Here is a 14827-nt window from a genome sequence, read left to right as displayed (position 1 = left end):
GGTGTTACAATTCCACCCTAATCCTCTTTAACATACAATCACAAAATGGAGGACAACCACACAATACTGGAAATCATGGCCCAGCCAAATTAATACACACATTTTTGGGGGGACATAATTCAATCCATGACAAGAATAAAACAATACCTTTGAACTGTTGAAAGAAATTGTCAACCTAAAATTCTATACTGAAGAAAAATATCCTTCAGAATGAGGGCAAAACAGACACTTGTACAGACATCCATAAGAAAACCGGAATGATTATTAGACATGGTAGATGTCAGAACAAGTAATATTACCAAGGATAAGGAGGACTATTTCTTAATGATAAAAGGGTAATTGTATCAAGAAGATCTAAGTAATATGATCCACCTAATAACAAAGTTTGAAAATACACAAAGCAAAAAATGAAAGAATACATGAATCCACAATATAATTGGATGCTTCAATATTCCTCTTCCAGTAATTGAGAGAACAAGTAGAAAATAAATAAGAACTGGAAGACCTGAACAAAACTATCAACCAACTTGACAAAATTGACAAAATTTAAAAGAAAACTATACTCAAGAAAATAGAATACACATTTTTTTTTAAGTGCATATGGAACATTCATCAAGATAGACCATATCCTGGACCATAAAACAAGTCTCAGTAAACGTAAAAAGATTAAAATTATACAGAGCATATTCTCTGATCATAATGGAATTAAATTAGAAATCAGAAACAAAAACAAACCTAGAAAGTCCTCAAATATTTATTAATTAACACACTCCTAAATAACACATGGATTAAAGAAGAAATTACAAAATATTTTTACCTGAAGGCTACTGAACACAACATATCAAAATTCATCAGATACATTGCTGAAGCAATGGCAAAAGGGAAATTTATAGCTTAAAATTTTTACATTGCAAAAAAGAAAGTTCTAAAATCAACTATGTATGCTTCCATTTTTAACAACTAGAAAGAGAAGAACAAATTAAACATAATACAAGTAGAGGGAGGAAATAATAAAAATGAGTGTGGAGATAATCAAAAGAGAAAATGGACAAATATAGAGAAAATCAATTAAACCAAAAGCTAGTTCTTTGAAAACATCAACAAAATTGATAAAATTCTAGCTAGACTGATCAAAAAACAGCAGAGAAGACACAAATTAATAATATCAGGAATGAAATAGGGAACATCACTACAGGTCATACAGATATTAAGATAATAATAAGAGATTTTTGTGTAAAAAATTTATTCCAATAAATTTGACAAGTTAGATGAAATGGACTTCTTTTAAAGACACAAATTACCAAAAATGACACAAAAAGAAATAGAAACTTTGAAGTGCTCTGTATCTATTAAAGATATTGAATTCATTACCAAAAAATTTCCCAGAAAGAAAACTCCAGGCCCAAATGGTTTTGCCAGGATGGGGAATTCTATCGAACATTTAAGAAAGAACTAATACCAATCCTACACAGAAAATAGAGGAGGAAGAAAGTTTTTGTAAATCATTTTATAAGGCCAACATTGATTACCCTGATACCAAAATAAGACTAAGACATTACAAGTAAAGGAAGCTCCAGTTATCCCTCAAGAAAATAGGTGCAGAATTCCTTAATAAACATATGTAATTTGAACTGAGCAATATATAAATAAAAGGTATTAAATCATGACCAAATGAGGTTTATCCCAGAAATTAAAGGGTGTTTTGATACTGTAAAAATCAATAAATGTATTTCATTATATAACAGAATAAAAAATAAAAACCTTATCTCAATAGATACAGAAAAAAAAACTGACAAACTAGGGAAATTGCTCAACTTGTTAAAGAGAGTCTATGAAAAACTTAAAAATAATATCATGTAATGGTGAAAGTCTGAGATCCCTGAGATTGAGAATAAGGCAAGGCCGTTCAATCTCACCATTTCTATCCGACATAGTACTGGAGATCCTAGACAGTACAATAAAGTGAGAAAAAGTAATAATAGGCACAGAGATTAGAAAAGAAGTAAAAACTGTCTTTATTTTCAGACAACATGATTGTGTATATAAAAATTCTGACTAATCTACAAAAAAAGCTACTAGGACTTGTAAGTGAACTTTGTAAAGTTGTAGGATACAAGATCAATACTGAAAACTTAATTAAACTTCTATATACTAACAATAAATGATTAGACAATAAAAATTCAGAACAATTTCAAATATGATAGTATAAAAACATGGAATACTTAGGAATAAATTTTTAAAAATATATGCAAGAACTCAAAACAAAAAATTTAAACAATCTAAATAGAGAGAAATATTATGGTACTTAAGCAAAGGAAACAATATTATTTAGATGTCAGATCTCCTCAAATTCAAAGAAATCTCAGTAAAAATCCCAGCAAGCATTTTTGCTAGAAATTGACGAGTGGATATATAAATTTATATAGAACTGAAAAGGATCTAGATTTTTGTATGTTTGAAAATTTTCGTGATTTAAAAAAAAAAAAAGCTTATTTTAAAATACTATATGTAAAACAGTTGGAAGAACTAAAGATGTTTGGCCTGAAGAAAAGTCTACATCTCTACATGTGAACTAAAAATAGATGTCACATACAAGAGAGATTAGACTTGGTGAAAACTATAACACAATATAAATTTAAACCTCAATCTATGCAAAAAAAAAAACAAATTCCATATACTGAGGTTAACAAGAAAAAAAGGAATGCCTTCTAAGGTTAACCATAAGTAACAATAAGATAATATTTGATAAGTACTGTTTGGTGAGATATGATGCCATTTGGTGAAAATGAATGAATGAGCGAGTGAATAAGTGAGTGAGCATATAAATAAATAGAGCATATATTAAGGCTTTGAGGCCCCAGAAGTAGGAAGATGGACCACTAGGAAACATGGGCCCAAACTAAAGCAAGAGGCAGAAAGAGGGAAACTCAATCTGGAGGGAATAGTTAGCAAAAAATAATAGAGGGATGATGGGGATCCTGAGAAAGCCTGAAACTAGGGAGAAGACAATGGGAATGAAGATGAGGGGATGAATTCTAGAGGTGATTTATAAGAACAATTGACACTACTTGATGATATTGAGATGACGAAGAAAGAGGAGCCAAAGATGATTCAATTCAACAAATATTTACCGAACATCTGTGTGCCTTACACCCTCGAAAAACTGACCGTCTAATTGGGGAGATAGACAACTAAAACAATTAACTATAATATATACAAATGTTCTATAACAGAAGTTAGCATGAAGTTGCATGGGACAGAAGAAGGAACAACTGAATAAATAGTGATACTAACTGAAGGAACAGCAGTCTTGAAAGGACACGTAGAACTTGAGGTGCTTATGGAACACCCAGTTGAATATGTTCAATAGGACGTTAGACATAGAGGTATGGATCTTATATATCAGCATATAGGTGATGAATTTCAAAATAAATGAATTAGTTAAGTTTGTTGGAAGACAGGGGAAAAAAAAATTGTCTTTGGCATCTTTATACTTTGGTCTTATAAATACAATATTTGATTTTATTGTCATTTTCATCAAGTTTAAATTTTTATTTAAATCTTTCTGAATACCAAATAAGAATGTCTCAGTTCAATGCTAAAGACTTTCAGAAATCTTCTGAATCTAATGTCGTATTCCCTGATGTACCATTAAGTGTGTCATTTAAGATAGATGGAAACAACTTATTTGCATATGTTTGTCTCACTGCATATATCAGTAAAAATAGCATGGTGATAATGACTACCTTCAATGAAAAAAAAAGTTCTTTCAATAATGCAAATGTTGGGATTAAATTGACAAGGGCAACTCGAAAGATTAGGTAGGAACTTACGGGGTAGTGAATTTATGTTAATGAGGGAGAAACAACTCAGAAAAGGAAGGTATCTTGGTCATCAAGTGCTGCTATAACAGAAATATCACAGGTGGATGGCTTTAACAAAGAGAAATTTATTCTCTCACAGTCTAGTAGGCTAGAAGTACAAATTTAGGGTGAAGGCTCCAGGGGAAGGCTTTCTCTCTCTGCTGGCTCTGGAGGAAGGTCTTTATCATCAGTCTTTCTTCCCTTGGCCTGGGAGCATCTCAGCACAGGAACCTCAGGTCCAAAGGACATGCTCTGCTCCCAGCACTGCTTTCTTGGTGGTATGAGGTCCCTATGTCTCTCTGCTTGCTTCTCTCTTTTATATCACAAAAGAGATTGGCTTAAGACACTATCTAATCTTGTATAACTGCCTATAATCCATCTTATTACATCATAGTGATAGGATTTACAACACACAGGGAAATCACATCAGATGATAAAACTGTAGACAATCATACAATACTGGGAATCATGACCCAGCCAAGTTGACAGATACTTTTAGGGGACACAATTCAATCCATAACCCAATCCATGACAGAGGGTGAGAATTGTTACACAACTCGAAGAGTGTAATCAATGTCACTAAATTGTACATGTAGAAACTATTTAGTTGGTGTATGTTTTGCTGTGTATGTATACTCTCAACAACAACAAAAATAAAATTTAGAAAAAAAGAAAAGAAAAATGTAAATGTAATAAATCGTAGTTTTAAGGGGTATATAATAAGGCAGATGTAGTTCTGCTGTTAGAACTGAATGGAAGTAACTTCTCCAAATGAAGACAAATTGTATTTCTCTTTAGAAATTTTGAAGTCAATTCTGAATGCCTTGTTAAAGAATGTATAGTTTTCTTGGGGACTTTGGAAAATTGAGGAATTGTCTCCAAAGTTCATTTATCAATTGGTCCAAATATATGTGATACAGCAATGACTCAGAAGTGTTTACAACATTTGCTATGTATGGTTAAACTGTAAAACAGTTTTCAACATCAACTGGCATCAAGAACTCAATAAGTAAAACCTGCCACATGGCATTAAGTGCATACAATAGAAACAGGGACAACATCATCTGCTATTTAATCACCATTTACAGCCATTTGGTTAAGTTGAGAAAGAAATCCAATAATACCATTTATAAAATTTTTAAGTTGGCTCTGAGGTATCATTTAACATTTGAATAGTAGCCTCTCAAATTTACCAGAAAACATACTTAAGAAAAACCCTTATGATGGACCATTTCCTATCTTATACACATTCTACACGTCTGTATACTAAGAAACAAAAGTTAACATTCTCACAAATAACCTCACTAACTTGAAAAACTAAAGATGAAAAATAGTAGAGGGAAAGTTTTATTTAACCACCACCTCATAAAGATATGAAATGGAAGACTGCCTCAAGATGCCCATCCTGTGGAATGTGCATTTTATTTTTATCTAAGCAATGTGCATGATACAGAACATGACTAAACTTAACCCAATTTGATTTGTTTTGCAGTGGTTCTCCAAAGAACAAATCTGTAAAATTACAACATGTGAAAGCTTAACACAGTGATATAAAATGGCAATGGCACGGTTCATATCTTAAACTGACAGACTGATGGTGATTATTGCAAGGACAATGCCTTGCATATGTCAAATGATTTGCAAATAATTTATGTCACCTTCCCCTCCATTATTGTTTTTGCAGAGGACATAAACTGTGTCACCAATATTAAACTGTCTACAAAAAGAGCCGAGCTCAGCTTTCTCCTCTCTGAGAACGCAGAGCCATCTGCACCCAGACAAACATGCATATGGCCATCATTTTTCCAACATCTTACACAATGTGAAGGTTTTTTGCTTGAAATGCCAACCTGTGTGGCAGATGATGTATGTGTTTCCTCAGTCCTGTGATTACCAGGCCTGCGTCGCTGTGCCGCGCTCTCACCTCATCAGTTCCACAAGCTGCGCTCCAAGGTGTGTGAAGCATTTGCAGCAAGATGGCTTCTGACACACAGTGAGGCAAAGGCATTCTGGTGTGAATATTTGACTCCAGATTTTGTTCCAATCAGGGTCAAAGTCTGACCCACAGAAATTAGTGTGGGTAGAGATTTAGGACTCAAAAACAGCAATTTGAAAACTGGAATGAATATATTTTGATAAAGGGGAGAGCAAAGGCTACCACTGCTATCCCCTGGTTGACTGCTATGGCAAATGCCTTAGGGATAGGCTGTGTTTTGTTTCTTTGGAAGAGAATGTAGTATAAAGCATATTTGTTATCACCAGTTGTAAACAGAAAAGGTTACACCTACAACTAGCAGATGTCGTTAGTTTCAGGGATTTGCCATTACTATAGACTAAAAATAGGAGAATTGTTATCCCTGGAAAATGACCAGGCAGCTCTTCTACAGATTTGCATAAACATTTATGCAAATAGAATTTTCATATATATATATATATATTTGTAGTTAGTTGCCATTGATTCAACTCCAATTCATGGCAACCCCATGTGTGCAGAGTAGAACTGCTCCCACAGGGTTTTCAAGACTGTAACCTTCTAGAGGTAGATCACCAGGTCTGTCTGTCGAGGCATTTCTGAGTGAGTTCAAACTGCCAACCTTTCAGTTGACAGTTGAGCGCTTAGCTGTTTGAGCTACCCAGGGATCATATATACATGTGTGCATGTACACACACACACACACGTAAGAGTGAGATTCTAAAACATAATTGTCTGAACTATTGAGATAGAAATTTTTTTGCAACAACAAGAGCTCTACAGAATCCAGACATCAATTCAAGGTAGAGTACAATATTTTTCTCTTAATATGATCCTCTGTTTTTATCAGGGAAGGTAAAGGAGCAATACAGGAACATGACTAAGAAGTTTAAAGATTGTCCCAAAGGAATCCGTTTAGACATCAAATAGCTTTTACAAAACCACACATTTTGATGAGTTAAGTGTAAATTCATCAGAAACACGTGGCTTTATTTTCCTATGAAGTTCACATGGACATAAAATACCTCCCCACCTCTTTTTTTCAAATATGGGTGGGTAGAAGGACTAAAAAAAAGACATGACATTTAGCTCTTGTCTTCTACTATTTACAATGTTTGGACATAAAAAAAGTTTCCAGACATTGGCTTTGAAAATTCACTGGAAAGTACATATTTTTCATAAGGGAAAATAATTCCTCAAAACTAATTTTACACAACAAATATCTATATACTTTCCAAAATGAAAATATATCCCACTTACGACTAGTTATACTCTGGGAGTAAGCTAAATCAAAGCCAGCAAGACCATCTTAGTTATGCACGATATCATTTCCAGAAACTGAATAGTCTCAATTTAAAATAATATGCAGTTAACAGAATTTCCGTCAATATTTGCCACTTCTGATTACCTGTCATTCTTTCAATTAATGACAAGAGGGAAGAAAATGGAAACACACATGTTAATAATAAAATTATAGAAAACAAGCAGGATGGATTTTCTGAATTTTAATTCAGGGAGTTTTTAAGATGTGGCCAATAGTCCCATAGGAGCTTATTCTGACAAGTTTGATTTACATATTTTAAAGTGAGCACTGTCAAGGTTGGCAGAGCAAAATTACACCCAGTATACCCTTCCTCCATTCCCAAGCTTTTTGTTCTCTTATACTCTAAAAATACTACAAACATGTGGATTAAAGATCTCTCTTATGTCACAGGTTCTTTGGGAAATTCTTTAAATTAGCATTGTGAAAATTAATGCCTTTTAAAACTGCTTCCTGGACATATCTACTTAGATATCCAACTGAATGTGTGCAAAACTGGCCTCCACATGAATTTGTTTTTCTATCAACTATAACTATTCTGCCACTAACAGTCTTTGACCATACTTCAACACATCCAATTAGCTATCAGCCCTGTTAGCTTTTCCTTCCTCTCAATTTTTTCTCAGATCTACCTTCTAGTACCTTTTTCTTAGCGACCTTCTAAATTACTTCACGCTTAAATTAATGAAATATCCTTTCATTTTTTTCTCCTTAGCTTGTAGCCTTCCTTGCCCACTCAAAAGCATTCTGCACATCACCTCCTGATCAATCTTGCTCAAAAGCCAACTGAATCATATCATATTCTTCTCTCCAATAAAAATAACACTTTGCACTTGTGGAGCGTTTCATAATTCACTAAGCACTTTCACGTGAATTAGCCCATCAAACCTGTGCGGTGAGCAGAACAGGTATTAACATTTCCATTTTGTAGGTGAAGAAATTAAAACTTGGAAAGGGAGTGACTTTCCTCAGGAAACAAAACTACCAGTTTTGACTCCAAGCCCAGAGCTATTTCCATTATACGATGTTATCTCCGATGGCTCCACATTGTTTAAATGTCTAAATTGGTTAAGTATATACTCAAGGTCTTTTGTAATCTAGTCCAAAATTACATTTATAACTTCATCTTCCTTAAATACCTTACAGAAACTTTCTGATCCAGCCACATTGGTTTAAAAACTGTTTATGAATTTGCTGGACACATTTTATTCATATCTTCTAATCTAAAGGATGTTCCCTGTTTATTCAAAGTCTACTACCTACTTTTTAAAATACAATTCAATTTGCTTTCTCCATGAAGCTGTCTGTAACCATTCCATTAAACATCAGTAACCTTTTACATGTGTAAACTCAGGGTCATTTTTTTAATACTTAAGTATATATGATCTTATGTCCTTTTTAAATTGTTACTTTTTTGAAATCACATTTAACTTTTCACACATCTTTGTCTTATCTACCCATATAGATCATAATCTTCTTGAGAGCAGGGGTTGTGTCTAATACTCTTTGTAGCCCCTTCAGAATCCAACAAATGCAACATAAAAGATATTCAATAAATATTTAATTGAATTGTTTTGTTAGTAGATGGCTTCTCTATTTGGAATTTCCATCCTGGCCTTATCATTGGAGACCCTATATGGATATCCTAACTACCTCCTATTAGATGTTTTTAATTTGCTATATTTTGTTTTAGTTATTCATTTTAAATATCATATAAATCATTATCATCTTCAAAGAAGAAGTTTAAAATAAAGTATATTTGGGATTATTTTAGAAATCAAGATTTTCTTTGGCACATTATTTTCTAATTAGGTATATTAACACAGATGGTGTTCACTAATTCTTGTAAGAAAACTACTTGAAGCTTTTCTTCCTATAGCAAAAATGTACAATTAATCATAATTATTAAATACAATGAAGTTTTGAAACATACCAAATGAAAAAGACATAGGCTTACACTTTGTTTATTCTCTTATATTTTTAATCATCTTAAGATCATTTCTAACACAAGCATAAATATGATAAAGTTCAGCATTTCAAGGTTTTCTACGCTTATTTAAGTGCATCTCCTAGAAAGCCAACCATATTAACCTTGGTTTATTTAAATTTATATAGCCCTTAACACACTTTTAAATTCTATCGTTGATTGTATGTCTAGAATGCTCATTTTACACAGTATTCTCTCCTTGCCTTCTTGAACATATGAAGTATATTTATAATAGCTGTTTTAGTACCCTTGTTTACTATCACCTGTATCATTTTGGGGCCTATTTCTCTTTAATGATTTTTCTCTTTATGGATATTTTTCTGCTTCTTTGCATGACTGGTAACTTTTTATTTGATACCAGACATTGTGAATTTTTCTTTATTGGTGCTTGAGATATTTGTGTTCCTTAAATATTTGGGGGCTTCATTCTGGGATGCAGTTATCCAATTTGATCCTTCTGAGGCTTGCTTTCAAGCTGTTAGCAGGTCCAGAACGGCCATTAGTCTAGATGTAATTTGGCCTTAGAAGTCCCTAGGTGTTGCAGATGGCTAAGTGCTCAACTACTTACTCAAAGATTGGCAGTTCAAACTTGCCCAGAGGTACCTCCAAAGAAAAGCCTGGTTATCTGCTTCTAAAAGGTCACGGCCTTGAAAACCCTATGGAGCAGTTCTACTCTGAAACACATGGGATCACCATGAGTTGGAATCGACAGCAACTGGCTTGGTTTTCTGCATTTTTTTTTTTTTAGTAATATAGCCCTGATACTGAGGCAATACCCTCCTGAGAACTCTATTTGATGCCATATGTGTCCAGAGGTTTTCTATTCTGACTTGTAGGACACCAACTATTTCCAGCTTGTCATGAGCTCTGAAGATTTTTTTGCTTTCTCTTTTCCCATAATTCTTTCCCTAGTCTCTGTAGTTTCTTTATGTGCACGTGCTGATAAATACTTGCTTGAAGGCTGGAAGAGGAATCCTCTACAGTTCTCAAGTTCTCATTCAATGCAGTTCTCTCCTCCCCAGTATTCTGCTCTGTGAACTCTAGCTACCTTGGCCTTCTCTCTTTTTTTTTTTAATTGTGCTTTAAGTGAAAGTTCACAATTCAAGTCAGTTTCTCATACAAAAACTCACACACACATTGTTATGTGACTCTAGTTGCTCTCCCTACAATGAGACAGCACACTCCTTCTCTCCATCCTGTATTTCCCATGTTCATTCTACCAGCTCCTGTACCCCCCTGCCTTCTCATCTCTCTTCCAGACAAGAGCTGCCCACATAGTCTCATGTGTCTGCTTGAGCTAAGAAGCATAGTTCTCACCAGAATCATTTTATGTCTTATAGTCCAGTCTAATCTTTGTCTGAAGAGTTGGCTTCAGGAATGGTTTTAATTTTGGGCTAACAGAGAGTCCGGGGACCATGACTTCTGGGGTCCTTCAAGTCTCACTCAGACCATTAAGTCTGGTCTTTTGACTAGAATTTGAGGCCTGCATTCCACTTTTGTCCTGCTCCACCAGGGATTCTCTGTTGTGTTCCCTGTCAGGGCAGTCTTTGGTGGTAGCTGGGCACCATCTAGTTCCTCCGGTCTCAGACAGATGGAGTCTCTGGTTTATGTGGCCCCTGTTTCTCTTGCACTCTTGTTTCCCTGTGTCTTTAGTATTCTTCATTCTTCTTTGCTCCAGGTGGGTTGAGGCCAACTGATGCATCTTAGATGGCTACTTGCTAGCTTTTAAGACCCCAGACACCACACACCAAAGTGGGATGCAGAACATTTTCTTAATACACTTTGTTATACCAATTGACCTAGATGTCCCCTGAAACCATGGTGCCCAGACTCCCATCCCTGCTACTCTGTCCCTCAAAGTGTTTGGTTGTATTCAGGAAATTTCTTAGCTTTTGTATTAGTCCAGTGGTGCTGACTTCCCTTGTATTGTGTGTTGTCCTTCCCTTCACCTAAAGTAGTTCTTGTCCTTCTTGAACTCTGAACTCTTGTCTCAATTCAGGGAAACTACTGAGCTCTTTGAGTTCCTCTCCTCCGTGGCTGCAGCCTGGGAATGCTCTCTAAGCAGAAGCTGGGGCAATGGAAGGGCTTACTTCCTTTGTTTCCCTTCATGCAGAGATCACTGTCCTGAACCAACTATTGTTCCATGTCTAAAAACTATTGTTTCTAATATTTTGTCTGGATTTTTTAGTTGTTAAGGCAAGATGATAAATCCAGTGCCTACTAGTCCCATATCATGACTGGAAGTTGAAGTTCTTAGACAGCTTTATGAAAGGTTAACTTTGCTTCAGGGACCAGAGTGAAAATTAGCTCTTCTTATTTGAAGTGGTCAAAGAATAAAAAACAATAGAAATGAAAATTTACCCTATCTAAAATAAAACCTTAAGCAATGACATTAAATCAAAATACAAAAAGTAAAATCTTTATACACATATGAAAAGGTAATTCAACATTTTAAAGGTAATTTATTATCTTTCAAAATCGCTTTAGTTTCTTAAAGTTCACAAAAACATTGTTTCAATTGTCAGAAACATTTTCTGATATAATATTAAAATACAAGGTATTTTTTCATTTTTGTTATTTGGTGGCAAAAAAACAAACAATATGATTGCAACACAAATCTATTGACAGTTCAAAAGGAGACAGAGAGACATAGAGGGAAAAAGGAATGAAATAAACAGAAAAATTGGTCTGAGCAAGCTTGCACTTTTTATTTTCTTTTACATGCCCCACTTTGTATTGGTAAGACCAGATAATGAGTAGCACTTTTTCTTTGTAACAATTCATTAATCAAAGAAATGATCCTTGCTAGTGTTTAGATGTTTTACTTAATTTGGTACCTCTGGCCTGCTGCCCCACTAGTGCCAAAATTATTATTTCTCACCCAGCAGGTGATAAATAACAACTTCAGTCGTGATTAATACCACAAATCCTTCAACCTGACTAATGCAAAAAACTTGAGACCTAAAGAACAAGTGGGTGATAATTGTTGTGAGAACTGTTGAAGCTCTTCTTAGCTTGTGAGGGAAGAAATCCACAGGAAATGAAGCGTTTGCTAGCAGTCCAGCTGATCCTAAGAGGCTTCATTAACCCCATCTCAGCGACATTCACCATTTGAATATCAGTGTTAGATTTCTTCACTCCAGACATTAAGTTTTAAGTATCATCAGAAGAAAGAAACCACTAACTCATTTTGCATATATTTAACTATTCATTGAATGGATGGATGGATGAATAATAAATGAGAAAACAGAATTCTTACCCAAGTACTCTACATTGTAATGCTGGTCACTTCAGAGTTAAACCAAAGCCAAACAAGTTGCCAGTGCAGTGGACTCTGTCCTGTAGTGACCCTATGTAGAACTTCCCTATGGGGTTTCCAAGGCTATAATCTTTATAGAAGCAGACTGTCACATCTTTCTCCTGCAGAGTCACTGCTGGGTTTGAACCACCAACCTTTCAGATTGCAGCGGAGCACTTAACCACTGTGCCACCGGGGCTCCTTGCTTGAGAGATATATATGATTATCTCTTGTCATTTCTCTAATAATGCAATTGTGCACAAATGTAGTTTTGCTAAAACCCACAGCAAAATTAACATTCTCTGCTGACAAAAAGACTGTTAGCAATGACCAGTAACTAAAGCCTCATGGTGCCATCAACTTGATTATTATCATTTATTTAGCACTAGATACCAAGGCATTGTTAGCTGCCGTTGAGTCGATTTCAACTCATGGAAACACTGCTTTAAATGGTACTATATATTTTAAGTCACCAATCAACAGATTCATAATGGTGGTCAACTAGTTGAATTTAGCCTACAGACATATTTGTTTGGCAGGCAAAGTTTTTAAATTATTTTAATACCTTTATATAGGGGGCTGCATTGTCCAGTTTGACATAGCTACCATTATTCCCTATTGTCTAATACCCAGTCTGTTCATTATATGCCTGGCTTCTGAATCAAGTCAGTGATCCCTGGCTAAATGGAAAGATTAAACAATAACAACCTAAAAAAAATAAATAACTTGGATACAGATATGGGGCTAAATATATCCAGATTTTCAAAAATAATTTTGCTGGTTTTGAATGTAGAGGGTGTCTTAGTCATCTAGTGCTGCTATAACAGAAATACCACAAGTGGATGGCTTTAACAAAGAAAAATTTATTTCCTCACAGTCTAGGAGGCTAGAAGTCCAAATTCTGGGTTATCAGCTCCAGGGGAAGGCTTTCTATCTCAGCTCTGGAGGAAGGTGCTTCTTGTCAATCTTCCCCTGGACTAGAATCTTCTCCGTGCAGGAACCCCACGTCCAAAGGATGCGCTCTGCTCCCGGTGCTTCTTTCTTGGGATATGAGGTCCCCAACTCTCTGCTTGCTTCCCTTTCTTTTATCTCTTGTAAGATAAAAGGTGGTGCAGGCCACACCCCAGGAAAACTCCCTTTACATTGGATCAGGGATGTGGCCTTAGCAAGGGTGTTATGTTACATCCCACCCTAATCTTTAACCACAGGCAGAGATTATAACACACAGGAAAATCACAAAATGGAGGACAACCCCACATGGCCTTACCAAGCTGGCACATATTTTGGAGGGACACATTTCAATCCACTACAGAGGGGCACAAACAAGAGCAAGTTCCATTTGTGACCCATTTCTGTGAAGTCATTCCTGAAAGCACAACCCAGAATGTTTCTTCAGTACTCTTTAAGCCATTTAATATTCTGTAATAAACTTGCTGGTTAAATTACCTAGAGTGAATTCTCATGGGTTTTGTTTGTTTTCTAATGCTTGTAAATGACTTTGCTTATTCATAGAGCCATCATAAGCTAGCCTTACATATCACACAGGAGCTAGGAATTCAAACAGTAGTCATTTCTAGGACAGCTCTTCCTGCTAACCAGAACCCGAAGGACTTGACTTTTGTTTCCCTTTTCCACAGGAGTTCTGTGCAGTTGGAAATTATACATTTTCAACAGATCTGATGTCAATTTCCCATTGTCTTGCTCCACAGACTTCAACAAAAAGTAAACTGAAATTTGCTTAGCAATTGCAGTGTTCTTTATCAGTATTACTTTTGACATATACTTTTTTTTAAGGTCTCTCCTTATTTGCTAAAGTGGCAAAAACTTACAAGCGGAAAACTAAAATACTCAGAAATATTTTGCTCAACATCATACAATGAGGTTTAAGTGTCCAGTCACCTGCTCCATGGCTGCATCCAGTTGGTTCCTAGTACTCTGATGGGTCCACCCAATGGGTTAAAAAAAAATTTAGGTTATAGAAAATAAGCCAACCACAAGGACTTGGCACTCATTTCCCACAGGAGAGAGTGAAGCCTTCTGAATCATAGGATTCATGGGACCTTAAAACTGAACCTGAATTATACATAAGGGTTGGGAAGGAATTCTTAAACAAGATGCAAAAAGCTTAAATCATAAAGGAAAAGATTGATCAGTTTGACTATATTAAAGTTAAGAATGTCTATACATCAAAAGATACCATAAAGAGAACCAAAAGACAACCACAAACTGGAAGGAGATATTTGTATCGTAAATAATCGCCTATGCAATAATATCTGTATTACTAATAAAACCAAAACCAAAACCCAGTGCCGTCAAGTCAATTCCAACTCGTAGCAACCCTAGAGGACAGAGCAGAATTGCTCCATAGAGTTTCCAAGGAGCACGT

The sequence above is a fragment of the Elephas maximus genome, chromosome 6 (assembly GCF_024166365.1).
Source record: "Elephas maximus indicus isolate mEleMax1 chromosome 6, mEleMax1 primary haplotype, whole genome shotgun sequence".
Taxonomy (NCBI): domain Eukaryota; kingdom Metazoa; phylum Chordata; class Mammalia; order Proboscidea; family Elephantidae; genus Elephas; species Elephas maximus.
This window is presented reverse-complemented; position numbering follows the sequence as displayed.